The sequence below is a fragment of the Hyla sarda genome, unplaced genomic scaffold, assembly GCF_029499605.1.
Source record: "Hyla sarda isolate aHylSar1 unplaced genomic scaffold, aHylSar1.hap1 scaffold_460, whole genome shotgun sequence".
Taxonomy (NCBI): domain Eukaryota; kingdom Metazoa; phylum Chordata; class Amphibia; order Anura; family Hylidae; genus Hyla; species Hyla sarda.
This window is the reverse complement of record NW_026610473.1, coordinates 153,784-181,366: the sequence shown is the minus strand read 5'-3', so window position 1 is coordinate 181,366 and position 27,583 is coordinate 153,784. Positions and strand designations below refer to the sequence as shown.

Here is a 27,583-nt window from a genome sequence, read left to right as displayed (position 1 = left end):
AAGGGGACCTTGTTGGGCCCGCCCCTTTCACGGTTATCGCTTCTCGGCCTTTTGGCTAAGATCAAGTGTAGTATCTGTTCTTATCAGTTTAATATCTGATACGTCCCCTATCTGGGGACCATATATTAAATGGATTTTTGAGAACGGGGGCTGATTTCGAAGCTTGCTTCCGTCGCCCTATGCATTGACCCGATATGGCAGTATCTTCGGGTACAGTGCACCACCCCCTTACAGGGTTAAAAAGAAAGATTCCTACTTTCATTGCTACCTGCTTGCTGGCTAGCCAGCTAGCCAGCCCTGTGGGCCTTGCTGCTGCTGCTTCTGCAGCCAAAAAACAAAAGGTGGTGCTGCTGCTGCTTCTGCTGCTTCTGCTTCTGCTTGTGTCTGGCCGCTGTTGGAGCGTCCAGGCACAGGACTTCTGCTGCTGCTGACTAAATGGCCTCCTTAATTGGATCATTTGAGTAGCCAGCACACCTGTGCAGGTAGGGCATGACATGATAGGCAGCTGCCTTGATAGCGGGTGGGTGCTGAATGTTCCTAATTGACAAAATAAGATTAATGCTTATGAAGAAATATAAAATCTCATCCCTTCCCCAATATCGCGCCACACCCCTACCCCTTAATTCCCTGGTTGAACTTGATGGACATATGTCTTTTTTCGACCGTACTAACTATGTAACTATGTAACATAACATGGGGGGGGGGTCTCCTGGCTGTTCACACAGGTGTGTCATTGCTGTACATTGACCATGCATTGCTTCTGTGGTATTGCAAAGGCAAAGACAAATGCTTCCAGCCATCCATTGCACTAATGGATTGGTCATCAGCTGGCTGTCTATGTCCCGCATCAATATAGACCAAAGTACAGAGGGTTAGGCTATGCTATTGTGCACCTACCTGATGCATCAGAAGGTGCGAGGCCCTTGCTAAATTCTGTGCACAGACTTTGAGATCTATGCTTTAGACTGTATCTAAACCTGCTCCAACATGGACTGACATTCTGGCCTACTTTCAGCCGATGCGACTTGTCTGTCGCTGAACAGTCGCTTTTTATGTATTCAGCACCTATGTATAATGTTGTAAAAATGCTCTAGAAGCTAAAGTCGCAGAAATGTCGCACATATTTGGCCTGCAACTTTCTGTGCGACAAATTCAGACAGGAAAAATCTGTATAAATCCTTAGAAAATTATCCCCCAGTGTCTCCATCTGCTGGCGGTATTGAATAAGCATTGCTGCACTGATGGGGTATGCATTAGACGAAAAAAAAGAAGAAAAAGAAGAATAATACGCCCAGAAAAGAGGCGAAAAGGAGAAAAACGTAAAAAAACGTGAAAAAAAAGTAAGAGGAAGAGAAGGGAAAAAAAGGTGGAAATGGGTTTAAAAGTGATTTCGGCGGAGAAATATATATATATATATATATATATATATATATATATACGCGCACACACACACATATATATAAACGTATTCTCCGTTGAGATATTGCAGCCGCTGCTGTGTCCAGGCCCAGGAGCCTTAGCACTGTGCTATGATGTCACTCAATACCACTGACATCACTAGGTGTAAACAACATCTCTCCTTTGCTGTGTATGTGACTATGGAGCTGTTTGGTGATGTCGTCTATTACGGCCTTCATAGAAGCAACAGGAGATTGTTGCATCCATCTAGAACCCTCAGAACTACAGTGCTATGATGTCACTCACTTCCACAGGCCTTGCAGAGTGTAAACAACAACAACCCAGCTTTGTTGTGTATGTAACCATAGGGATTTGTGATGTCACCTAGAACCTTCACAGCAGCGACAGCTTTATGAGGAGCATCAGCACTGCTCTGCCTGAGCAGAACCATCACCGCCATAGGTTGTCAAATAACCCGGATTTAACCCACACAGGTAAGTCCAATGGGGTGCAGGCATGTCCTCTATGCTTACAGCTTCCCGTGGGTGTTGGTTTGATACCGTTTGGGGACAGCCAAGGAGGCATCTGCAGGCAACAAAGGTAGGTGTGTGCTTGTGTGTGTGTTTCCTATGCAGATCCTAAGCCCAGTGTCACATGCAAGTAGGAGGAGTAAGAAGGGTTCCTGGCAAATCCGGGTTATGGATTGCATTTAAAAAGGCCCCGTGGGAGTGCAATGGGCCCCTGTCTTGCTGCTTAGCAATAATGGTATGGGTTTAGGTTCTGCTGTGTGTACTGGTGGTTGACTGCCCCCCAGCCCAGAGTGTGCATGGAAAATTGTCTGGCAGCCTCCCTGACAGCAAGCAGTGATAGTGCCCATGAAGGGGACCTTGTTGGGCCCGCCCCTTTCACGGTTATCGCTTCTCGGCCTTTTGGCTAAGATCAAGTGTAGTATCTGTTCTTATCAGTTTAATATCTGATACGTCCCCTATCTGGGGACCATATATTAAATGGATTTTTGAGAACGGGGGCTGATTTCGAAGCTTGCTTCCGTCGCCCTATGCATTGACCCGATATGGCAGTATCTTCGGGTACAGTGCACCACCCCCTTACAGGGTTAAAAAGAAAGATTCCTACTTTCATTGCTACCTGCTTGCTGGCTAGCCAGCTAGCCAGCCCTGTGGGCCTTGCTGCTGCTGCTTCTGCAGCCAAAAAACAAAAGGTGGTGCTGCTGCTGTTTCTGCTGCTTCTGCTTCTGCTTGTGTCTGGCCGCTGTTGGAGCGTCCAGGCACAGGACTTCTGCTGCTGCTGACTAAATGGCCTCCTTAATTGGATCATTTGAGTAGCCAGCACACCTGTGCAGGTAGGGCATGACATGATAGGCAGCTGCCTTGATAGCGGGTGGGTGCTGAATGTTCCTAATTGACAAAATAAGATTAATGCTTATGAAGAAATATAAAATCTCATCCCTTCCCCAATATCGCGCCACACCCCTACCCCTTAATTCCCTGGTTGAACTTGATGGACATATGTCTTTTTTCGACCGTACTAACTATGTAACTATGTAACATAACATGGGGGGGGGGTCTCCTGGCTGTTCACACAGGTGTGTCATTGCTGTACATTGACCATGCATTGCTTCTGTGGTATTGCAAAGGCAAAGACAAATGCTTCCAGCCATCCATTGCACTAATGGATTGGTCATCAGCTGGCTGTCTATGTCCCGCATCAATATAGACCAAAGTACAGAGGGTTAGGCTATGCTATTGTGCACCTACCTGATGCATCAGAAGGTGCGAGGCCCTTGCTAAATTCTGTGCACAGACTTTGAGATCTATGCTTTAGACTGTATCTAAACCTGCTCCAACATGGACTGACATTCTGGCCTACTTTCAGCCGATGCGACTTGTCTGTCGCTGAACAGTCGCTTTTTATGTATTCAGCACCTATGTATAATGTTGTAAAAATGCTCTAGAAGCTAAAGTCGCAGAAATGTCGCACATATTTGGCCTGCAACTTTCTGTGCGACAAATTCAGACAGGAAAAATCAGTATAAATCCTTAGAAAATTATCCCCCAGTGTCTCCATCTGCTGGCGGTATTGAATAAGCATTGCTGCACTGATGGGGTATGCATTAGACGAAAAAAAAGAAGAAAAAGAAGAATAATACGCCCAGAAAAGAGGCGAAAAGGAGAAAAACGTAAAAAAACGTGAAAAAAAAGTAAGAGGAAGAGAAGGGAAAAAAAGGTGGAAATGGGTTTAAAAGTGATTTCGGCGGAGAAATATATATATATATATATATATATATATATATATATATATATACGCGCACACACACACATATATATAAACGTATTCTCCGTTGAGATATTGCAGCCGCTGCTGTGTCCAGGCCCAGGAGCCTTAGCACTGTGCTATGATGTCACTCAATACCACTGACATCACTAGGTGTAAACAACATCTCTCCTTTGCTGTGTATGTGACTATGGAGCTGTTTGGTGATGTCGTCTATTACGGCCTTCATAGAAGCAACAGGAGATTGTTGCATCCATCTAGAACCCTCAGAACTACAGTGCTATGATGTCACTCACTTCCACAGGCCTTGCAGAGTGTAAACAACAACAACCCAGCTTTGTTGTGTATGTAACCATAGGGATTTGTGATGTCACCTAGAACCTTCACAGCAGCGACAGCTTTATGAGGAGCATCAGCACTGCTCTGCCTGAGCAGAACCATCACCGCCATAGGTTGTCAAATAACCCGGATTTAACCCACACAGGTAAGTCCAATGGGGTGCAGGCATGTCCTCTATGCTTACAGCTTCCCGTGGGTGTTGGTTTGATACCGTTTGGGGACAGCCAAGGAGGCATCTGCAGGCAACAAAGGTAGGTGTGTGCTTGTGTGTGTGTTTCCTATGCAGATCCTAAGCCCAGTGTCACATGCAAGTAGGAGGAGTAAGAAGGGTTCCTGGCAAATCCGGGTTATGGATTGCATTTAAAAAGGCCCCGTGGGAGTGCAATGGGCCCCTGTCTTGCTGCTTAGCAATAATGGTATGGGTTTAGGTTCTGCTGTGTGTACTGGTGGTTGACTGCCCCCCAGCCCAGAGTGTGCATGGAAAATTGTCTGGCAGCCTCCCTGACAGCAAGCAGTGATAGTGCCCATGAAGGGGACCTTGTTGGGCCCGCCCCTTTCACGGTTATCGCTTCTCGGCCTTTTGGCTAAGATCAAGTGTAGTATCTGTTCTTATCAGTTTAATATCTGATACGTCCCCTATCTGGGGACCATATATTAAATGGATTTTTGAGAACGGGGGCTGATTTCGAAGCTTGCTTCCGTCGCCCTATGCATTGACCCGATATGGCAGTATCTTCGGGTACAGTGCACCACCCCCTTACAGGGTTAAAAAGAAAGATTCCTACTTTCATTGCTACCTGCTTGCTGGCTAGCCAGCTAGCCAGCTAGCCAGCCCTGTGGGCCTTGCTGCTGCTGCTTCTGCAGCCAAAAAACAAAAGGTGGTGCTGCTGCTGCTTCTGCTGCTTCTGCTTCTGCTTGTGTCTGGCCGCTGTTGGAGCGTCCAGGCACAGGACTTCTGCTGCTGCTGACTAAATGGCCTCCTTAATTGGATCATTTGAGTAGCCAGCACACCTGTGCAGGTAGGGCATGACATGATAGGCAGCTGCCTTGATAGCGGGTGGGTGCTGAATGTTCCTAATTGACAAAATAAGATTAATGCTTATGAAGAAATATAAAATCTCATCCCTTCCCCAATATCGCGCCACACCCCTACCCCTTAATTCCCTGGTTGAACTTGATGGACATATGTCTTTTTTCGACCGTACTAACTATGTAACTATGTAACATAACATGGGGGGGGGTCTCCTGGCTGTTCACACAGGTGTGTCATTGCTGTACATTGACCATGCATTGCTTCTGTGGTATTGCAAAGGCAAAGACAAATGCTTCCAGCCATCCATTGCACTAATGGATTGGTCATCAGCTGGCTGTCTATGTCCCGCATCAATATAGACCAAAGTACAGAGGGTTAGGCTATGCTATTGTGCACCTACCTGATGCATCAGAAGGTGCGAGGCCCTTGCTAAATTCTGTGCACAGACTTTGAGATCTATGCTTTAGACTGTATCTAAACCTGCTCCAACATGGACTGACATTCTGGCCTACTTTCAGCCGATGCGACTTGTCTGTCGCTGAACAGTCGCTTTTTATGTATTCAGCACCTATGTATAATGTTGTAAAAATGCTCTAGAAGCTAAAGTCGCAGAAATGTCGCACATATTTGGCCTGCAACTTTCTGTGCGACAAATTCAGACAGGAAAAATCAGTATAAATCCTTAGAAAATTATCCCCCAGTGTCTCCATCTGCTGGCGGTATTGAATAAGCATTGCTGCACTGATGGGGTATGCATTAGACGAAAAAAAAGAAGAAAAAGAAGAATAATACGCCCAGAAAAGAGGCGAAAAGGAGAAAAACGTAAAAAAACGTGAAAAAAAAGTAAGAGGAAGAGAAGGGAAAAAAAGGTGGAAATGGGTTTAAAAGTGATTTCGGCGGAGAAATATATATATATATATATATATATATATATATATATATATATATATATACGCGCACACACACACATATATATAAACGTATTCTCCGTTGAGATATTGCAGCCGCTGCTGTGTCCAGGCCCAGGAGCCTTAGCACTGTGCTATGATGTCACTCAATACCACTGACATCACTAGGTGTAAACAACATCTCTCCTTTGCTGTGTATGTGACTATGGAGCTGTTTGGTGATGTCGTCTATTACGGCCTTCATAGAAGCAACAGGAGATTGTTGCATCCATCTAGAACCCTCAGAACTACAGTGCTATGATGTCACTCACTTCCACAGGCCTTGCAGAGTGTAAACAACAACAACCCAGCTTTGTTGTGTATGTAACCATAGGGATTTGTGATGTCACCTAGAACCTTCACAGCAGCGACAGCTTTATGAGGAGCATCAGCACTGCTCTGCCTGAGCAGAACCATCACCGCCATAGGTTGTCAAATAACCCGGATTTAACCCACACAGGTAAGTCCAATGGGGTGCAGGCATGTCCTCTATGCTTACAGCTTCCCGTGGGTGTTGGTTTGATACCGTTTGGGGACAGCCAAGGAGGCATCTGCAGGCAACAAAGGTAGGTGTGTGCTTGTGTGTGTGTTTCCTATGCAGATCCTAAGCCCAGTGTCACATGCAAGTAGGAGGAGTAAGAAGGGTTCCTGGCAAATCCGGGTTATGGATTGCATTTAAAAAGGCCCCGTGGGAGTGCAATGGGCCCCTGTCTTGCTGCTTAGCAATAATGGTATGGGTTTAGGTTCTGCTGTGTGTACTGGTGGTTGACTGCCCCCCAGCCCAGAGTGTGCATGGAAAATTGTCTGGCAGCCTCCCTGACAGCAAGCAGTGATAGTGCCCATGAAGGGGACCTTGTTGGGCCCGCCCCTTTCACGGTTATCGCTTCTCGGCCTTTTGGCTAAGATCAAGTGTAGTATCTGTTCTTATCAGTTTAATATCTGATACGTCCCCTATCTGGGGACCATATATTAAATGGATTTTTGAGAACGGGGGCTGATTTCGAAGCTTGCTTCCGTCGCCCTATGCATTGACCCGATATGGCAGTATCTTCGGGTACAGTGCACCACCCCCTTACAGGGTTAAAAAGAAAGATTCCTACTTTCATTGCTACCTGCTTGCTGGCTAGCCAGCTAGCCAGCCCTGTGGGCCTTGCTGCTGCTGCTTCTGCAGCCAAAAAACAAAAGGTGGTGCTGCTGCTGCTTCTGCTGCTTCTGCTTCTGCTTGTGTCTGGCCGCTGTTGGAGCGTCCAGGCACAGGACTTCTGCTGCTGCTGACTAAATGGCCTCCTTAATTGGATCATTTGAGTAGCCAGCACACCTGTGCAGGTAGGGCATGACATGATAGGCAGCTGCCTTGATAGCGGGTGGGTGCTGAATGTTCCTAATTGACAAAATAAGATTAATGCTTATGAAGAAATATAAAATCTCATCCCTTCCCCAATATCGCGCCACACCCCTACCCCTTAATTCCCTGGTTGAACTTGATGGACATATGTCTTTTTTCGACCGTACTAACTATGTAACTATGTAACATAACATGGGGGGGGGGGTCTCCTGGCTGTTCACACAGGTGTGTCATTGCTGTACATTGACCATGCATTGCTTCTGTGGTATTGCAAAGGCAAAGACAAATGCTTCCAGCCATCCATTGCACTAATGGATTGGTCATCAGCTGGCTGTCTATGTCCCGCATCAATATAGACCAAAGTACAGAGGGTTAGGCTATGCTATTGTGCACCTACCTGATGCATCAGAAGGTGCGAGGCCCTTGCTAAATTCTGTGCACAGACTTTGAGATCTATGCTTTAGACTGTATCTAAACCTGCTCCAACATGGACTGACATTCTGGCCTACTTTCAGCCGATGCGACTTGTCTGTCGCTGAACAGTCGCTTTTTATGTATTCAGCACCTATGTATAATGTTGTAAAAATGCTCTAGAAGCTAAAGTCGCAGAAATGTCGCACATATTTGGCCTGCAACTTTCTGTGCGACAAATTCAGACAGGAAAAATCAGTATAAATCCTTAGAAAATTATCCCCCAGTGTCTCCATCTGCTGGCGGTATTGAATAAGCATTGCTGCACTGATGGGGTATGCATTAGACGAAAAAAAAGAAGAAAAAGAAGAATAATACGCCCAGAAAAGAGGCGAAAAGGAGAAAAACGTAAAAAAACGTGAAAAAAAAGTAAGAGGAAGAGAAGGGAAAAAAAGGTGGAAATGGGTTTAAAAGTGATTTCGGCGGAGAAATATATATATATATATATATATATATATATATATATATATATATACGCGCACACACACACATATATATAAACGTATTCTCCGTTGAGATATTGCAGCCGCTGCTGTGTCCAGGCCCAGGAGCCTTAGCACTGTGCTATGATGTCACTCAATACCACTGACATCACTAGGTGTAAACAACATCTCTCCTTTGCTGTGTATGTGACTATGGAGCTGTTTGGTGATGTCGTCTATTACGGCCTTCATAGAAGCAACAGGAGATTGTTGCATCCATCTAGAACCCTCAGAACTACAGTGCTATGATGTCACTCACTTCCACAGGCCTTGCAGAGTGTAAACAACAACAACCCAGCTTTGTTGTGTATGTAACCATAGGGATTTGTGATGTCACCTAGAACCTTCACAGCAGCGACAGCTTTATGAGGAGCATCAGCACTGCTCTGCCTGAGCAGAACCATCACCGCCATAGGTTGTCAAATAACCCGGATTTAACCCACACAGGTAAGTCCAATGGGGTGCAGGCATGTCCTCTATGCTTACAGCTTCCCGTGGGTGTTGGTTTGATACCGTTTGGGGACAGCCAAGGAGGCATCTGCAGGCAACAAAGGTAGGTGTGTGCTTGTGTGTGTGTTTCCTATGCAGATCCTAAGCCCAGTGTCACATGCAAGTAGGAGGAGTAAGAAGGGTTCCTGGCAAATCCGGGTTATGGATTGCATTTAAAAAGGCCCCGTGGGAGTGCAATGGGCCCCTGTCTTGCTGCTTAGCAATAATGGTATGGGTTTAGGTTCTGCTGTGTGTACTGGTGGTTGACTGCCCCCCAGCCCAGAGTGTGCATGGAAAATTGTCTGGCAGCCTCCCTGACAGCAAGCAGTGATAGTGCCCATGAAGGGGACCTTGTTGGGCCCGCCCCTTTCACGGTTATCGCTTCTCGGCCTTTTGGCTAAGATCAAGTGTAGTAATACAGGAGATCTGGTCAGAAGGTACTCGGGTACCCCTCTCCTCGGCCTTGTGGGATCGCCCAGGTTTATTGCCTGGGCTTCACCCACTTGTTGCTATTGGGGAGAGGGCCTAGTCCCAGGGTAACGAGTAGCGATCGCCTCTCAAGACCTTCGGGTGGAGAGAGGTTAGAACCATGGATGATGATCCGGATCCAGGTTCTGTGCCGGCATACGCAAGGATCAAAAACACCGTGAGAGTCATTCTCACGGATGATACCAAAAGGGCGGACGATTTGAAATTCGTAGTAGAGGACGTGCTCGGAGGAGTTTTCGGAATACAGAAGGGCGAGATATTGGCAATCCAGGACTACCCGAAGCGTAAAATTTTTGATGTGACGTTCACACAAAATGGCATCCACAGAGATTTTGTTACCAGAGCTGCTGCGAGTAAAGACAAAAAGCTTCAGGGTGTCCGGATTATTGAGCACGTTCTAGACGATATTAAGCTGGTGGTAGTAAAGATGTATTCCCCTTTCGCCAACCTACACGATGTTGAGTTGTTTTTACAAGTCTATTTTAGTAAGGTTGAGTGCAGAGGAAAAATCATGAACAGCTGTGGCATCTGGACATCTAAGTGGAGATTTCAGGTTACATGCAAAAAAGATGACAGATTGCCAGGGGGAATACAACTACCACCAGCTCGTTTTAAAATAAATAATATGTGTGGCGACCTCTTTTATGCGGGGATGCCAAGCTACTGCAGGAAGTGTCACAGATATGGACACACAAAAGAAAACTGTGAAAGTACATGCAAAAAATGTGGTAGCACACAGCACGAGACAGAGAAATGCACAAGAGGAGGGAGGTGCAATTTCTGTCAACAATTCGGTCACCTTTTCTCCTCTTGTCCCCACAGACATAGGACGGAGCAGCAGTGGCAACCCTGGAGGCAGCAAGGACAGCAACCGGGACACCAGCCGAGGCAAGCAGAGCCAGTGATTACCCCCCCACAAGAGGTAAGCGGTGAGATGGAGAAGGAGAAAGACCCCCCTCAGGCAAAAGGAGGGGACCCTAAAGAGCAGAGGATGGCCAAAAAACGTGCAAGTGGTGAAAAAACTGGCCCCCAGGAGCATGCTGGGTTAAGAGAGGAGCGGACGGTGGCCGAATCCGCTCCTCAGCAACCTCTGGCTCGGGGTCCCCCTGAGAGCGATGATCCGGGTGGAGAGGTGAAGGTTAAAAGGCGGAGGGGCTCCAGAAGACTCTATTCGGAGGCGGTCCAGGGGGAGCCGATGGAAGTACCTGCGGATGCAGGGAACCCAAGTGACGTTCCTCCACAGGTCCCCATAGGGGATACCCCCCCTCCTCCCTGCCAGGAGGAGGTTTCAGGGGTGACCGTCTCTGAGGTACCAGAGACGGAACTAAGTGAACACCCGACCCCTATGGAGGGGCAAGAGGTGGAAGAACCCAATGAGTCTGGAGCCCTGATTGCCAGGATGCCCGAGAACAACTATGCCTCAATCATGATGGAGGAGGGGGGTCGGCTGAGTGATGGTGCCTCCTCTCCTGCTTCCTCTATGCGTACAGTTGAGTCAGATTTTGGGGGGTATGAGGCTTCGGAGGGGGAATCAGAGGTGTAAGACGTTTTCTTGTACATTCCCATGGCTGAGTTGTCCGGTCTGTCCTTGAACGTGAGAAGTGTGAGCGCCAGAGTAAGAAGGGTTGCCCTATTTAATTACTTGTCGGTTTTTGCTGCTTCCGTCCTTTTCCTGCAGGAATGTGGCATCCCGCACAGATTAAATTATAAAGAATATGAAGATGATTGGGTGCACGGTCCATCAGTCTGGTCTGGATCAAATGAGTCCAGATCAGCAGGAGTCGCCATACTTTTTAAAGGGAACGTTTTAATTGAGAGTTTTAACGAAATTTTACCAGGCAGAATTTTATTGGTCAGCGCTTTTATTAATGGTATTAAATGGCAGTTTTTAAATTTTTATGGTTCTCCTGATAAGAATGAAAGAATAAAAATGTTGGAGATTTTACCCCTTTTTATTAACAATTCTAGTCCTCTTGTTTTATCAGGTGATTTTAATTGTATTTTAAGGGGAGAACGCCGTTTTTCGAACGCAGTGAGTAGGAACTATGATAAGACGTCTTTTATGTTAAAAAACTTGATTTTAGATTTTAATCTCACTGATGTTTTTAAAAAATGTAATTTTAACGTACCAGAGGAAGACGGTGTTACCTGGAGCAATGCAAGCTGTAGCTCCAGGATAGATTTTATTTTTTGTTCTTATCAAGTACTGCCTTTTAACTGTGATCTTTTTACCAATGTTTTTTCTGACCATAAATTATTGTATTTTAAAGTTAAAAGTGATTTTAAAAGGAGAACTGGTAGGAATGCCTGGAAGTTAAACGTGTCCCTTTTAGAAGATCCGCAGGTTTTATCAGATTTTATCACCTTTTACAAGGAATGCAGACGAGTAAAAGACCCCAACACTCCCACCAGTATCTGGTGGGAAAAAATGAAACTAAAAATAAAAGAATTTTTTATCCGTGTTGGGGTTAGGAAAGCTAAAGAAAAACGTGAATTTTATAATATCCTAAATACTCGTCTGCAAACCCTGTACAAATTCAGAGCACATGGGATGGAGGTGGAGAAGGAGGTACATGATCTTAAAAAAGAAATAACTAAGTGCCTGGAGCAGAAAGGAAAAGAAATTATCTTTAGGTCTCGAATACAGCATCTTGAGGAAAACGAGACCTGCTCCAGGTATTTTTTTAAGAAAATACATGAAAATAGAAGGTTAATAGAAAACATTGAAGGAGTGAATGATGTACAGGGTATTTTAAAAAAGGTGCAAGAGTTTTATGCGGATCTTTTTAATGTAAAACACATTGATGAATGTTTTATGAATGACTCGTTAAAGGAGATCACCAATTTTTTAGATCCTGTCTCACAGTCTTTTTTATTGCAGAATATTTCAGAGCAGGAGATTTTAGAGACCGTCAAGAGTTTTAAAACAGGTAAAGTGCCTGGGCCGGATGGTATACCCATTGAATTTTATGTTACTTTTTATGGTATTTTAAAAGAAGATTTGTTCTCCCTTTTTACGGAAGTCTTTAAGTCTAAAATCCTCCCAGGCTCATGGAAGAAGGGTGATGTCTCCCTGCTATTCAAAAAGGGAGACCGGTCGGAACTCAAAAACTGGAGACCAATCACCCTTCTGAACTGCGACTATAAAATAATGGCGAAACTGTGTGCTAACCGCTTAAAGAACGTAATCCATAAAATAATTCATACAAACCAAGTCTGTGGGGTGCCTGGGAGGAGTTTATGGGAGAACCTAAACCTTTTAAAGGATGTAATTAGCGACACCAAATTAAGAAAAGGAAAGCTGGCGGTTTTATCCATAGATTTTGAAAAAGCTTTCGACAGGGTGTCACATTTTTATCTTTTTAAGGTTTTAGAGAAAATGGGTATACCTGATGGCTTTTTATTGTCTCTTAGAGCTTTTTATGATAACTGTACTAGTAAAATTTTAGTAAATGGTTTTAAGACACAGGGCGTGATTTTAAATTCCGGAGTGAAGCAGGGGTGTCCCTTGTCCCCACTACTCTTCATTTGCGCAATAGAGCCTCTTTTATGTACAATACGAAAGGATAAGCAGATCCATGGAGTCCCCCTGCCAGGAGGAGGGGGACTAGAGGCGAAGGTAGTGGGGTACATGGACGATGTTGCGGTGTTTTGCAGGGACACCCCATCGCTTCAGAAGACGCTAAAACAGATTCAATATTTTAATTGTGCTTCCGGTTTTAAAGTCAATTTTAACAAAAGTAACATTTTAAACATAGGCGGAATGCCTTTGTATGATGTGCCCGTCCCTGTGTCTGAGTCGGTGCAGATTTTAGGTGTCTCCTTTGACGAGTCTAATAATGGTTTTAATAGCTGGGACTTGGTGGCTCAAAAAATAAATAAGAAAATATGTATGTGGAACATGCGAGAACTTACAATGGAAGGGAAGGTTTTAATTACAAAAATGGTGCTTTTACCTATTTTATTGTATTTAAGTCTGGTTTTCCCACCCCCCGAAATGGTTCTAAAGAAAATAACAAAAGCTTGTTTTACTTTCTTTTGGAGTTCTAAGAGCGAAAAATTAAAGAGACAAATTGTGATAAAACCGAACTCCAGGGGCGGTAAGGATTTTCCAGATTTTAAAGCTTTCCTTTTAATAAAGTTTTTTAGCATGTGTTTTACTACTGTTTTTAAAGATAGCTACTGGTCTTATTTTGTTCGTTTTAATACTGGTTATTTTATGCGAAGGAACGGCTGGTTTTCTACAGTTTTAAGTTGCCCTTATTCTTTGAATTTACCCCCTCAATACATGATTTTAGGAAAAATTTTAAACTTATATAATTTTAAAGGTAAAAGTGTTCAGGATCTGTGCAATAGCAAAAAACTACTAAAGGAAATAAAAGAAACCAGTACCGTGACTCCCATCAAAAATTTTAACGAACAGAAGTGTATACAGATTTGGAAGATGTTGAGTATTAATTATCTTTTTAATTCACAGAAGGACCTGGCCTGGAGCTGCGCACACGAGTGTCTTCCATGCCGGGCATTCCAGCACCAAAGAGGATTATCCAACTCTGCAACCTGCCCGAGGGAGGGATGCCGACAAGAGGAGACCGTGCACCATCTAATATGGACTTGTTTTTACTCGCAGAAAATATGGACAAAGATACTCCCTCTGGTAAAAAGGATAACTGGACTAAAAGACTTAAATATTGCAGTGGTTTTTTATGGTTGCCTGGAATGCCCAACACGGACTCAAGAGACTATTGCATGGAAGATCATAAACTGTGTGAAGGCAGCTCTGTGGAAGGCCAGGAATATTTTATTGTTCAAGCATGAGGTTTTATCTGTGAAGGACATTTTATCTATCTGTTTTTATGAAATGTACCAGTACTATCTTTTAGACAAGAAGAGATTTCCGCTTTTATCTAGAAAATGGTTTTTAAAAGAATGGAATTCTATCTTGTAAAGCCACCAAGTGCCCATTTTATGTTTTAATATGTTGTAAATATGTTATTTATATGTAACTGTATTTATTGACATATTTGCACAACTTTGTTAACATTATTTAATTTTTAATAAAGTTGCCCCCGTAAGGGTAGTCAAGTTAAAAAAAAAAAAAAAAAAAAAAAATCTGTTCTTATCAGTTTAATATCTGATACGTCCCCTATCTGGGGACCATATATTAAATGGATTTTTGAGAACGGGGGCTGATTTCGAAGCTTGCTTCCGTCGCCCTATGCATTGACCCGATATGGCAGTATCTTCGGGTACAGTGCACCACCCCCTTACAGGGTTAAAAAGAAAGATTCCTACTTTCATTGCTACCTGCTTGCTGGCTAGCCAGCTAGCCAGCCCTGTGGGCCTTGCTGCTGCTGCTTCTGCAGCCAAAAAACAAAAGGTGGTGCTGCTGCTGCTTCTGCTGCTTCTGCTTCTGCTTGTGTCTGGCCGCTGTTGGAGCGTCCAGGCACAGGACTTCTGCTGCTGCTGACTAAATGGCCTCCTTAATTGGATCATTTGAGTAGCCAGCACACCTGTGCAGGTAGGGCATGACATGATAGGCAGCTGCCTTGATAGCGGGTGGGTGCTGAATGTTCCTAATTGACAAAATAAGATTAATGCTTATGAAGAAATATAAAATCTCATCCCTTCCCCAATATCGCGCCACACCCCTACCCCTTAATTCCCTGGTTGAACTTGATGGACATATGTCTTTTTTCGACCGTACTAACTATGTAACTATGTAACATAACATGGGGGGGGGGTCTCCTGGCTGTTCACACAGGTGTGTCATTGCTGTACATTGACCATGCATTGCTTCTGTGGTATTGCAAAGGCAAAGACAAATGCTTCCAGCCATCCATTGCACTAATGGATTGGTCATCAGCTGGCTGTCTATGTCCCGCATCAATATAGACCAAAGTACAGAGGGTTAGGCTATGCTATTGTCCACCTACCTGATGCATCAGAAGGTGCGAGGCCCTTGCTAAATTCTGTGCACAGACTTTGAGATCTATGCTTTAGACTGTATCTAAACCTGCTCCAACATGGACTGACATTCTGGCCTACTTTCAGCCGATGCGACTTGTCTGTCGCTGAACAGTCGCTTTTTATGTATTCAGCACCTATGTATAATGTTGTAAAAATGCTCTAGAAGCTAAAGTCGCAGAAATGTCGCACATATTTGGCCTGCAACTTTCTGTGCGACAAATTCAGACAGGAAAAATCAGTATAAATCCTTAGAAAATTATCCCCCAGTGTCTCCATCTGCTGGCGGTATTGAATAAGCATTGCTGCACTGATGGGGTATGCATTAGACGAAAAAAAAGAAGAAAAAGAAGAATAATACGCCCAGAAAAGAGGCGAAAAGGAGAAAAACGTAAAAAAACGTGAAAAAAAAGTAAGAGGAAGAGAAGGGAAAAAAAGGTGGAAATGGGTTTAAAAGTGATTTCGGCGGAGAAATATATATATATATATATATATATATATATATATACGCGCACACACACACATATATATAAACGTATTCTCCGTTGAGATATTGCAGCCGCTGCTGTGTCCAGGCCCAGGAGCCTTAGCACTGTGCTATGATGTCACTCAATACCACTGACATCACTAGGTGTAAACAACATCTCTCCTTTGCTGTGTATGTGACTATGGAGCTGTTTGGTGATGTCGTCTATTACGGCCTTCATAGAAGCAACAGGAGATTGTTGCATCCATCTAGAACCCTCAGAACTACAGTGCTATGATGTCACTCACTTCCACAGGCCTTGCAGAGTGTAAACAACAACAACCCAGCTTTGTTGTGTATGTAACCATAGGGATTTGTGATGTCACCTAGAACCTTCACAGCAGCGACAGCTTTATGAGGAGCATCAGCACTGCTCTGCCTGAGCAGAACCATCACCGCCATAGGTTGTCAAATAACCCGGATTTAACCCACACAGGTAAGTCCAATGGGGTGCAGGCATGTCCTCTATGCTTACAGCTTCCCGTGGGTGTTGGTTTGATACCGTTTGGGGACAGCCAAGGAGGCATCTGCAGGCAACAAAGGTAGGTGTGTGCTTGTGTGTGTGTTTCCTATGCAGATCCTAAGCCCAGTGTCACATGCAAGTAGGAGGAGTAAGAAGGGTTCCTGGCAAATCCGGGTTATGGATTGCATTTAAAAAGGCCCCGTGGGAGTGCAATGGGCCCCTGTCTTGCTGCTTAGCAATAATGGTATGGGTTTAGGTTCTGCTGTGTGTACTGGTGGTTGACTGCCCCCCAGCCCAGAGTGTGCATGGAAAATTGTCTGGCAGCCTCCCTGACAGCAAGCAGTGATAGTGCCCATGAAGGGGACCTTGTTGGGCCCGCCCCTTTCACGGTTATCGCTTCTCGGCCTTTTGGCTAAGATCAAGTGTAGTATCTGTTCTTATCAGTTTAATATCTGATACGTCCCCTATCTGGGGACCATATATTAAATGGATTTTTGAGAACGGGGGCTGATTTCGAAGCTTGCTTCCGTCGCCCTATGCATTGACCCGATATGGCAGTATCTTCGGGTACAGTGCACCACCCCCTTACAGGGTTAAAAAGAAAGATTCCTACTTTCATTGCTACCTGCTTGCTGGCTAGCCAGCTAGCCAGCCCTGTGGGCCTTGCTGCTGCTGCTTCTGCAGCCAAAAAACAAAAGGTGGTGCTGCTGCTGCTTCTGCTGCTTCTGCTTCTGCTTGTGTCTGGCCGCTGTTGGAGCGTCCAGGCACAGGACTTCTGCTGCTGCTGACTAAATGGCCTCCTTAATTGGATCATTTGAGTAGCCAGCACACCTGTGCAGGTAGGGCATGACATGATAGGCAGCTGCCTTGATAGCGGGTGGGTGCTGAATGTTCCTAATTGACAAAATAAGATTAATGCTTATGAAGAAATATAAAATCTCATCCCTTCCCCAATATCGCGCCACACCCCTACCCCTTAATTCCCTGGTTGAACTTGATGGACATATGTCTTTTTTCGACCGTACTAACTATGTAACTATGTAACATAACATGGGGGGGGGGGTCTCCTGGCTGTTCACACAGGTGTGTCATTGCTGTACATTGACCATGCATTGCTTCTGTGGTATTGCAAAGGCAAAGACAAATGCTTCCAGCCATCCATTGCACTAATGGATTGGTCATCAGCTGGCTGTCTATGTCCCGCATCAATATAGACCAAAGTACAGAGGGTTAGGCTATGCTATTGTGCACCTACCTGATGCATCAGAAGGTGCGAGGCCCTTGCTAAATTCTGTGCACAGACTTTGAGATCTATGCTTTAGACTGTATCTAAACCTGCTCCAACATGGACTGACATTCTGGCCTACTTTCAGCCGATGCGACTTGTCTGTCGCTGAACAGTCGCTTTTTATGTATTCAGCACCTATGTATAATGTTGTAAAAATGCTCTAGAAGCTAAAGTCGCAGAAATGTCGCACATATTTGGCCTGCAACTTTCTGTGCGACAAATTCAGACAGGAAAAATCAGTATAAATCCTTAGAAAATTATCCCCCAGTGTCTCCATCTGCTGGCGGTATTGAATAAGCATTGCTGCACTGATGGGGTATGCATTAGACGAAAAAAAAGAAGAAAAAGAAGAATAATACGCCCAGAAAAGAGGCGAAAAGGAGAAAAACGTAAAAAAACGTGAAAAAAAGTAAGAGGAAGAGAAGGGAAAAAAAGGTGGAAATGGGTTTAAAAGTGATTTCGGCGGAGAAATATATATATATATATATATATATATATATATATATATATATATATATATACGCGCACACACACACATATATATAAACGTATTCTCCGTTGAGATATTGCAGCCGCTGCTGTGTCCAGGCCCAGGAGCCTTAGCACTGTGCTATGATGTCACTCAATACCACTGACATCACTAGGTGTAAACAACATCTCTCCTTTGCTGTGTATGTGACTATGGAGCTGTTTGGTGATGTCGTCTATTACGGCCTTCATAGAAGCAACAGGAGATTGTTGCATCCATCTAGAACCCTCAGAACTACAGTGCTATGATGTCACTCACTTCCACAGGCCTTGCAGAGTGTAAACAACAACAACCCAGCTTTGTTGTGTATGTAACCATAGGGATTTGTGATGTCACCTAGAACCTTCACAGCAGCGACAGCTTTATGAGGAGCATCAGCACTGCTCTGCCTGAGCAGAACCATCACTGCCATAGGTTGTCAAATAACCCGGATTTAACCCACACAGGTAAGTCCAATGGGGTGCAGGCATGTCCTCTATGCTTACAGCTTCCCGTGGGTGTTGGTTTGATACCGTTTGGGGACAGCCAAGGAGGCATCTGCAGGCAACAAAGGTAGGTGTGTGCTTGTGTGTGTGTTTCCTATGCAGATCCTAAGCCCAGTGTCACATGCAAGTAGGAGGAGTAAGAAGGGTTCCTGGCAAATCCGGGTTATGGATTGCATTTAAAAAGGCCCCGTGGGAGTGCAATGGGCCCCTGTCTTGCTGCTTAGCAATAATGGTATGGGTTTAGGTTCTGCTGTGTGTACTGGTGGTTGACTGCCCCCCAGCCCAGAGTGTGCATGGAAAATTGTCTGGCAGCCTCCCTGACAGCAAGCAGTGATAGTGCCCATGAAGGGGACCTTGTTGGGCCCGCCCCTTTCACGGTTATCGCTTCTCGGCCTTTTGGCTAAGATCAAGTGTAGTATCTGTTCTTATCAGTTTAATATCTGATACGTCCCCTATCTGGGGACCATATATTAAATGGATTTTTGAGAACGGGGGCTGATTTCGAAGCTTGCTTCCGTCGCCCTATGCATTGACCCGATATGGCAGTATCTTCGGGTACAGTGCACCACCCCCTTACAGGGTTAAAAAGAAAGATTCCTACTTTCATTGCTACCTGCTTGCTGGCTAGCCAGCTAGCCAGCCCTGTGGGCCTTGCTGCTGCTGCTTCTGCAGCCAAAAAACAAAAGGTGGTGCTGCTGCTGCTTCTGCTGCTTCTGCTTCTGCTTGTGTCTGGCCGCTGTTGGAGCGTCCAGGCACAGGACTTCTGCTGCTGCTGACTAAATGGCCTCCTTAATTGGATCATTTGAGTAGCCAGCACACCTGTGCAGGTAGGGCATGACATGATAGGCAGCTGCCTTGATAGCGGGTGGGTGCTGAATGTTCCTAATTGACAAAATAAGATTAATGCTTATGAAGAAATATAAAATCTCATCCCTTCCCCAATATCGCGCCACACCCCTACCCCTTAATTCCCTGGTTGAACTTGATGGACATATGTCTTTTTTCGACCGTACTAACTATGTAACTATGTAACATAACATGGGGGGGGGGTCTCCTGGCTGTTCACACAGGTGTGTCATTGCTGTACATTGACCATGCATTGCTTCTGTGGTATTGCAAAGGCAAAGACAAATGCTTCCAGCCATCCATTGCACTAATGGATTGGTCATCAGCTGGCTGTCTATGTCCCGCATCAATATAGACCAAAGTACAGAGGGTTAGGCTATGCTATTGTGCACCTACCTGATGCATCAGAAGGTGCGAGGCCCTTGCTAAATTCTGTGCACAGACTTTGAGATCTATGCTTTAGACTGTATCTAAACCTGCTCCAACATGGACTGACATTCTGGCCTACTTTCAGCCGATGCGACTTGTCTGTCGCTGAACAGTCGCTTTTTATGTATTCAGCACCTATGTATAATGTTGTAAAAATGCTCTAGAAGCTAAAGTCGCAGAAATGTCGCACATATTTGGCCTGCAACTTTCTGTGCGACAAATTCAGACAGGAAAAATCAGTATAAATCCTTAGAAAATTATCCCCCAGTGTCTCCATCTGCTGGCGGTATTGAATAAGCATTGCTGCACTGATGGGGTATGCATTAGACGAAAAAAAAGAAGAAAAAGAAGAATAATACGCCCAGAAAAGAGGCGAAAAGGAGAAAAACGTAAAAAAACGTGAAAAAAAAGTAAGAGGAAGAGAAGGGAAAAAAAGGTGGAAATGGGTTTAAAAGTGATTTCGGCGGAGAAATATATATATATATATATATATATATATATATATATATATATATACGCGCACACACACACATATATATAAACGTATTCTCCGTTGAGATATTGCAGCCGCTGCTGTGTCCAGGCCCAGGAGCCTTAGCACTGTGCTATGATGTCACTCAATACCACTGACATCACTAGGTGTAAACAACATCTCTCCTTTGCTGTGTATGTGACTATGGAGCTGTTTGGTGATGTCGTCTATTACGGCCTTCATAGAAGCAACAGGAGATTGTTGCATCCATCTAGAACCCTCAGAACTACAGTGCTATGATGTCACTCACTTCCACAGGCCTTGCAGAGTGTAAACAACAACAACCCAGCTTTGTTGTGTATGTAACCATAGGGATTTGTGATGTCACCTAGAACCTTCACAGCAGCGACAGCTTTATGAGGAGCATCAGCACTGCTCTGCCTGAGCAGAACCATCACCGCCATAGGTTGTCAAATAACCCGGATTTAACCCACACAGGTAAGTCCAATGGGGTGCAGGCATGTCCTCTATGCTTACAGCTTCCCGTGGGTGTTGGTTTGATACCGTTTGGGGACAGCCAAGGAGGCATCTGCAGGCAACAAAGGTAGGTGTGTGCTTGTGTGTGTGTTTCCTATGCAGATCCTAAGCCCAGTGTCACATGCAAGTAGGAGGAGTAAGAAGGGTTCCTGGCAAATCCGGGTTATGGATTGCATTTAAAAAGGCCCCGTGGGAGTGCAATGGGCCCCTGTCTTGCTGCTTAGCAATAATGGTATGGGTTTAGGTTCTGCTGTGTGTACTGGTGGTTGACTGCCCCCCAGCCCAGAGTGTGCATGGAAAATTGTCTGGCAGCCTCCCTGACAGCAAGCAGTGATAGTGCCCATGAAGGGGACCTTGTTGGGCCCGCCCCTTTCACGGTTATCGCTTCTCGGCCTTTTGGCTAAGATCAAGTGTAGTATCTGTTCTTATCAGTTTAATATCTGATACGTCCCCTATCTGGGGACCATATATTAAATGGATTTTTGAGAACGGGGGCTGATTTCGAAGCTTGCTTCCGTCGCCCTATGCATTGACCCGATATGGCAGTATCTTCGGGTACAGTGCACCACCCCCTTACAGGGTTAAAAAGAAAGATTCCTACTTTCATTGCTACCTGCTTGCTGGCTAGCCAGCTAGCCAGCCCTGTGGGCCTTGCTGCTGCTGCTTCTGCAGCCAAAAAACAAAAGGTGGTGCTGCTGCTGCTTCTGCTGCTTCTGCTTCTGCTTGTGTCTGGCCGCTGTTGGAGCGTCCAGGCACAGGACTTCTGCTGCTGCTGACTAAATGGCCTCCTTAATTGGATCATTTGAGTAGCCAGCACACCTGTGCAGGTAGGGCATGACATGATAGGCAGCTGCCTTGATAGCGGGTGGGTGCTGAATGTTCCTAATTGACAAAATAAGATTAATGCTTATGAAGAAATATAAAATCTCATCCCTTCCCCAATATCGCGCCACACCCCTACCCCTTAATTCCCTGGTTGAACTTGATGGACATATGTCTTTTTTCGACCGTACTAACTATGTAACTATGTAACATAACATGGGGGGGGGGTCTCCTGGCTGTTCACACAGGTGTGTCATTGCTGTACATTGACCATGCATTGCTTCTGTGGTATTGCAAAGGCAAAGACAAATGCTTCCAGCCATCCATTGCACTAATGGATTGGTCATCAGCTGGCTGTCTATGTCCCGCATCAATATAGACCAAAGTACAGAGGGTTAGGCTATGCTATTGTGCACCTACCTGATGCATCAGAAGGTGCGAGGCCCTTGCTAAATTCTGTGCACAGACTTTGAGATCTATGCTTTAGACTGTATCTAAACCTGCTCCAACATGGACTGACATTCTGGCCTACTTTCAGCCGATGCGACTTGTCTGTCGCTGAACAGTCGCTTTTTATGTATTCAGCACCTATGTATAATGTTGTAAAAATGCTCTAGAAGCTAAAGTCGCAGAAATGTCGCACATATTTGGCCTGCAACTTTCTGTGCGACAAATTCAGACAGGAAAAATCAGTATAAATCCTTAGAAAATTATCCCCCAGTGTCTCCATCTGCTGGCGGTATTGAATAAGCATTGCTGCACTGATGGGGTATGCATTAGACGAAAAAAAAGAAGAAAAAGAAGAATAATACGCCCAGAAAAGAGGCGAAAAGGAGAAAAACGTAAAAAAACGTGAAAAAAAAGTAAGAGGAAGAGAAGGGAAAAAAAGGTGGAAATGGGTTTAAAAGTGATTTCGGCGGAGAAATATATATATATATATATATATATATATATATATATATATATATATATATACGCGCACACACACACATATATATAAACGTATTCTCCGTTGAGATATTGCAGCCGCTGCTGTGTCCAGGCCCAGGAGCCTTAGCACTGTGCTATGATGTCACTCAATACCACTGACATCACTAGGTGTAAACAACATCTCTCCTTTGCTGTGTATGTGACTATGGAGCTGTTTGGTGATGTCGTCTATTACGGCCTTCATAGAAGCAACAGGAGATTGTTGCATCCATCTAGAACCCTCAGAACTACAGTGCTATGATGTCACTCACTTCCACAGGCCTTGCAGAGTGTAAACAACAACAACCCAGCTTTGTTGTGTATGTAACCATAGGGATTTGTGATGTCACCTAGAACCTTCACAGCAGCGACAGCTTTATGAGGAGCATCAGCACTGCTCTGCCTGAGCAGAACCATCACCGCCATAGGTTGTCAAATAACCCGGATTTAACCCACACAGGTAAGTCCAATGGGGTGCAGGCATGTCCTCTATGCTTACAGCTTCCCGTGGGTGTTGGTTTGATACCGTTTGGGGACAGCCAAGGAGGCATCTGCAGGCAACAAAGGTAGGTGTGTGCTTGTGTGTGTGTTTCCTATGCAGATCCTAAGCCCAGTGTCACATGCAAGTAGGAGGAGTAAGAAGGGTTCCTGGCAAATCCGGGTTATGGATTGCATTTAAAAAGGCCCCGTGGGAGTGCAATGGGCCCCTGTCTTGCTGCTTAGCAATAATGGTATGGGTTTAGGTTCTGCTGTGTGTACTGGTGGTTGACTGCCCCCCAGCCCAGAGTGTGCATGGAAAATTGTCTGGCAGCCTCCCTGACAGCAAGCAGTGATAGTGCCCATGAAGGGGACCTTGTTGGGCCCGCCCCTTTCACGGTTATCGCTTCTCGGCCTTTTGGCTAAGATCAAGTGTAGTATCTGTTCTTATCAGTTTAATATCTGATACGTCCCCTATCTGGGGACCATATATTAAATGGATTTTTGAGAACGGGGGCTGATTTCGAAGCTTGCTTCCGTCGCCCTATGCATTGACCCGATATGGCAGTATCTTCGGGTACAGTGCACCACCCCCTTACAGGGTTAAAAAGAAAGATTCCTACTTTCATTGCTACCTGCTTGCTGGCTAGCCAGCTAGCCAGCCCTGTGGGCCTTGCTGCTGCTGCTTCTGCAGCCAAAAAACAAAAGGTGGTGCTGCTGCTGCTTCTGCTGCTTCTGCTTCTGCTTGTGTCTGGCCGCTGTTGGAGCGTCCAGGCACAGGACTTCTGCTGCTGCTGACTAAATGGCCTCCTTAATTGGATCATTTGAGTAGCCAGCACACCTGTGCAGGTAGGGCATGACATGATAGGCAGCTGCCTTGATAGCGGGTGGGTGCTGAATGTTCCTAATTGACAAAATAAGATTAATGCTTATGAAGAAATATAAAATCTCATCCCTTCCCCAATATCGCGCCACACCCCTACCCCTTAATTCCCTGGTTGAACTTGATGGACATATGTCTTTTTTCGACCGTACTAACTATGTAACTATGTAACATAACATGGGGGGGGGGTCTCCTGGCTGTTCACACAGGTGTGTCATTGCTGTACATTGACCATGCATTGCTTCTGTGGTATTGCAAAGGCAAAGACAAATGCTTCCAGCCATCCATTGCACTAATGGATTGGTCATCAGCTGGCTGTCTATGTCCCGCATCAATATAGACCAAAGTACAGAGGGTTAGGCTATGCTATTGTGCACCTACCTGATGCATCAGAAGGTGCGAGGCCCTTGCTAAATTCTGTGCACAGACTTTGAGATCTATGCTTTAGACTGTATCTAAACCTGCTCCAACATGGACTGACATTCTGGCCTACTTTCAGCCGATGCGACTTGTCTGTCGCTGAACAGTCGCTTTTTATGTATTCAGCACCTATGTATAATGTTGTAAAAATGCTCTAGAAGCTAAAGTCGCAGAAATGTCGCACATATTTGGCCTGCAACTTTCTGTGCGACAAATTCAGACAGGAAAAATCAGTATAAATCCTTAGAAAATTATCCCCCAGTGTCTCCATCTGCTGGCGGTATTGAATAAGCATTGCTGCACTGATGGGGTATGCATTAGACGAAAAAAAAGAAGAAAAAGAAGAATAATACGCCCAGAAAAGAGGCGAAAAGGAGAAAAACGTAAAAAAACGTGAAAAAAAAGTAAGAGGAAGAGAAGGGAAAAAAAGGTGGAAATGGGTTTAAAAGTGATTTCGGCGGAGAAATATATATATATATATATATATATATATATATATATATATATATATACGCGCACACACACACATATATATATAAACGTATTCTCCGTTGAGATATTGCAGCCGCTGCTGTGTCCAGGCCCAGGAGCCTTAGCACTGTGCTATGATGTCACTCAATACCACTGACATCACTAGGTGTAAACAACATCTCTCCTTTGCTGTGTATGTGACTATGGAGCTGTTTGGTGATGTCGTCTATTACGGCCTTCATAGAAGCAACAGGAGATTGTTGCATCCATCTAGAACCCTCAGAACTACAGTGCTATGATGTCACTCACTTCCACAGGCCTTGCAGAGTGTAAACAACAACAACCCAGCTTTGTTGTGTATGTAACCATAGGGATTTGTGATGTCACCTAGAACCTTCACAGCAGCGACAGCTTTATGAGGAGCATCAGCACTGCTCTGCCTGAGCAGAACCATCACCGCCATAGGTTGTCAAATAACCCGGATTTAACCCACACAGGTAAGTCCAATGGGGTGCAGGCATGTCCTCTATGCTTACAGCTTCCCGTGGGTGTTGGTTTGATACCGTTTGGGGACAGCCAAGGAGGCATCTGCAGGCAACAAAGGTAGGTGTGTGCTTGTGTGTGTGTTTCCTATGCAGATCCTAAGCCCAGTGTCACATGCAAGTAGGAGGAGTAAGAAGGGTTCCTGGCAAATCCGGGTTATGGATTGCATTTAAAAAGGCCCCGTGGGAGTGCAATGGGCCCCTGTCTTGCTGCTTAGCAATAATGGTATGGGTTTAGGTTCTGCTGTGTGTACTGGTGGTTGACTGCCCCCCAGCCCAGAGTGTGCATGGAAAATTGTCTGGCAGCCTCCCTGACAGCAAGCAGTGATAGTGCCCATGAAGGGGACCTTGTTGGGCCCGCCCCTTTCACGGTTATCGCTTCTCGGCCTTTTGGCTAAGATCAAGTGTAGTATCTGTTCTTATCAGTTTAATATCTGATACGTCCCCTATCTGGGGACCATATATTAAATGGATTTTTGAGAACGGGGGCTGATTTCGAAGCTTGCTTCCGTCGCCCTATGCATTGACCCGATATGGCAGTATCTTCGGGTACAGTGCACCACCCCCTTACAGGGTTAAAAAGAAAGATTCCTACTTTCATTGCTACCTGCTTGCTGGCTAGCCAGCTAGCCAGCCCTGTGGGCCTTGCTGCTGCTGCTTCTGCAGCCAAAAAACAAAAGGTGGTGCTGCTGCTGCTTCTGCTGCTTCTGCTTCTGCTTGTGTCTGGCCGCTGTTGGAGCGTCCAGGCACAGGACTTCTGCTGCTGCTGACTAAATGGCCTCCTTAATTGGATCATTTGAGTAGCCAGCACACCTGTGCAGGTAGGGCATGACATGATAGGCAGCTGCCTTGATAGCGGGTGGGTGCTGAATGTTCCTAATTGACAAAATAAGATTAATGCTTATGAAGAAATATAAAATCTCATCCCTTCCCCAATATCGCGCCACACCCCTACCCCTTAATTCCCTGGTTGAACTTGATGGACATATGTCTTTTTTCGACCGTACTAACTATGTAACTATGTAACATAACATGGGGGGGGGGTCTCCTGGCTGTTCACACAGGTGTGTCATTGCTGTACATTGACCATGCATTGCTTCTGTGGTATTGCAAAGGCAAAGACAAATGCTTCCAGCCATCCATTGCACTAATGGATTGGTCATCAGCTGGCTGTCTATGTCCCGCATCAATATAGACCAAAGTACAGAGGGTTAGGCTATGCTATTGTGCACCTACCTGATGCATCAGAAGGTGCGAGGCCCTTGCTAAATTCTGTGCACAGACTTTGAGATCTATGCTTTAGACTGTATCTAAACCTGCTCCAACATGGACTGACATTCTGGCCTACTTTCAGCCGATGCGACTTGTCTGTCGCTGAACAGTCGCTTTTTATGTATTCAGCACCTATGTATAATGTTGTAAAAATGCTCTAGAAGCTAAAGTCGCAGAAATGTCGCACATATTTGGCCTGCAACTTTCTGTGCGACAAATTCAGACAGGAAAAATCAGTATAAATCCTTAGAAAATTATCCCCCAGTGTCTCCATCTGCTGGCGGTATTGAATAAGCATTGCTGCACTGATGGGGTATGCATTAGACGAAAAAAAAGAAGAAAAAGAAGAATAATACGCCCAGAAAAGAGGCGAAAAGGAGAAAAACGTAAAAAAACGTGAAAAAAAAGTAAGAGGAAGAGAAGGGAAAAAAAGGTGGAAATGGGTTTAAAAGTGATTTCGGCGGAGAAATATATATATATATATATATATATATATATATATATACGCGCACACACACACATATATATAAACGTATTCTCCGTTGAGATATTGCAGCCGCTGCTGTGTCCAGGCCCAGGAGCCTTAGCACTGTGCTATGATGTCACTCAATACCACTGACATCACTAGGTGTAAACAACATCTCTCCTTTGCTGTGTATGTGACTATGGAGCTGTTTGGTGATGTCGTCTATTACGGCCTTCATAGAAGCAACAGGAGATTGTTGCATCCATCTAGAACCCTCAGAACTACAGTGCTATGATGTCACTCACTTCCACAGGCCTTGCAGAGTGTAAACAACAACAACCCAGCTTTGTTGTGTATGTAACCATAGGGATTTGTGATGTCACCTAGAACCTTCACAGCAGCGACAGCTTTATGAGGAGCATCAGCACTGCTCT

The 27,583-nt window shown here is 45.0% G+C and overlaps 9 non-coding genes and 2 pseudogenes across 9 annotated transcripts; all 11 read left to right on the top strand.

The window, feature by feature from the left end:
• Positions 1-35: 35 nt before the first annotated feature.
• LOC130335823 (U2 spliceosomal RNA) lies at positions 36-226 on the top strand. Its single transcript, XR_008877366.1, has one exon. It is a non-coding gene; the product is annotated as a U2 spliceosomal RNA (small nuclear RNA).
• Positions 227-2,311: 2,085 nt separating this feature from the next.
• On the top strand, positions 2,312-2,502 carry LOC130335822 (U2 spliceosomal RNA). Its single transcript, XR_008877365.1, has one exon. It is a non-coding gene; the product is annotated as a U2 spliceosomal RNA (small nuclear RNA).
• Positions 2,503-4,593: 2,091 nt separating this feature from the next.
• LOC130335821 (U2 spliceosomal RNA) lies at positions 4,594-4,784 on the top strand. Its single transcript, XR_008877364.1, has one exon. It is a non-coding gene; the product is annotated as a U2 spliceosomal RNA (small nuclear RNA).
• Positions 4,785-6,888: 2,104 nt separating this feature from the next.
• On the top strand, positions 6,889-7,079 carry LOC130335820 (U2 spliceosomal RNA). Its single transcript, XR_008877363.1, has one exon. It is a non-coding gene; the product is annotated as a U2 spliceosomal RNA (small nuclear RNA).
• A 2,094-nt stretch (positions 7,080-9,173) lies between these two features.
• On the top strand, positions 9,174-9,306 carry LOC130335880 (U2 spliceosomal RNA; annotated as a pseudogene).
• A 5,026-nt stretch (positions 9,307-14,332) lies between these two features.
• On the top strand, positions 14,333-14,550 carry LOC130335868 (U2 spliceosomal RNA; annotated as a pseudogene).
• A 2,083-nt stretch (positions 14,551-16,633) lies between these two features.
• LOC130335819 (U2 spliceosomal RNA) lies at positions 16,634-16,824 on the top strand. The gene has a single exon (XR_008877362.1). It is a non-coding gene; the product is annotated as a U2 spliceosomal RNA (small nuclear RNA).
• Positions 16,825-18,923: 2,099 nt separating this feature from the next.
• Positions 18,924-19,114, top strand: LOC130335930 (U2 spliceosomal RNA). Its single transcript, XR_008877453.1, has one exon. It is a non-coding gene; the product is annotated as a U2 spliceosomal RNA (small nuclear RNA).
• A 2,093-nt stretch (positions 19,115-21,207) lies between these two features.
• Positions 21,208-21,398, top strand: LOC130335929 (U2 spliceosomal RNA). Its single transcript, XR_008877452.1, has one exon. It is a non-coding gene; the product is annotated as a U2 spliceosomal RNA (small nuclear RNA).
• Positions 21,399-23,497: 2,099 nt separating this feature from the next.
• LOC130335928 (U2 spliceosomal RNA) lies at positions 23,498-23,688 on the top strand. Its single transcript, XR_008877451.1, has one exon. It is a non-coding gene; the product is annotated as a U2 spliceosomal RNA (small nuclear RNA).
• Positions 23,689-25,785: 2,097 nt separating this feature from the next.
• LOC130335926 (U2 spliceosomal RNA) lies at positions 25,786-25,976 on the top strand. The gene has a single exon (XR_008877450.1). It is a non-coding gene; the product is annotated as a U2 spliceosomal RNA (small nuclear RNA).
• The last annotated feature ends 1,607 nt before the right edge of the window (positions 25,977-27,583 follow it).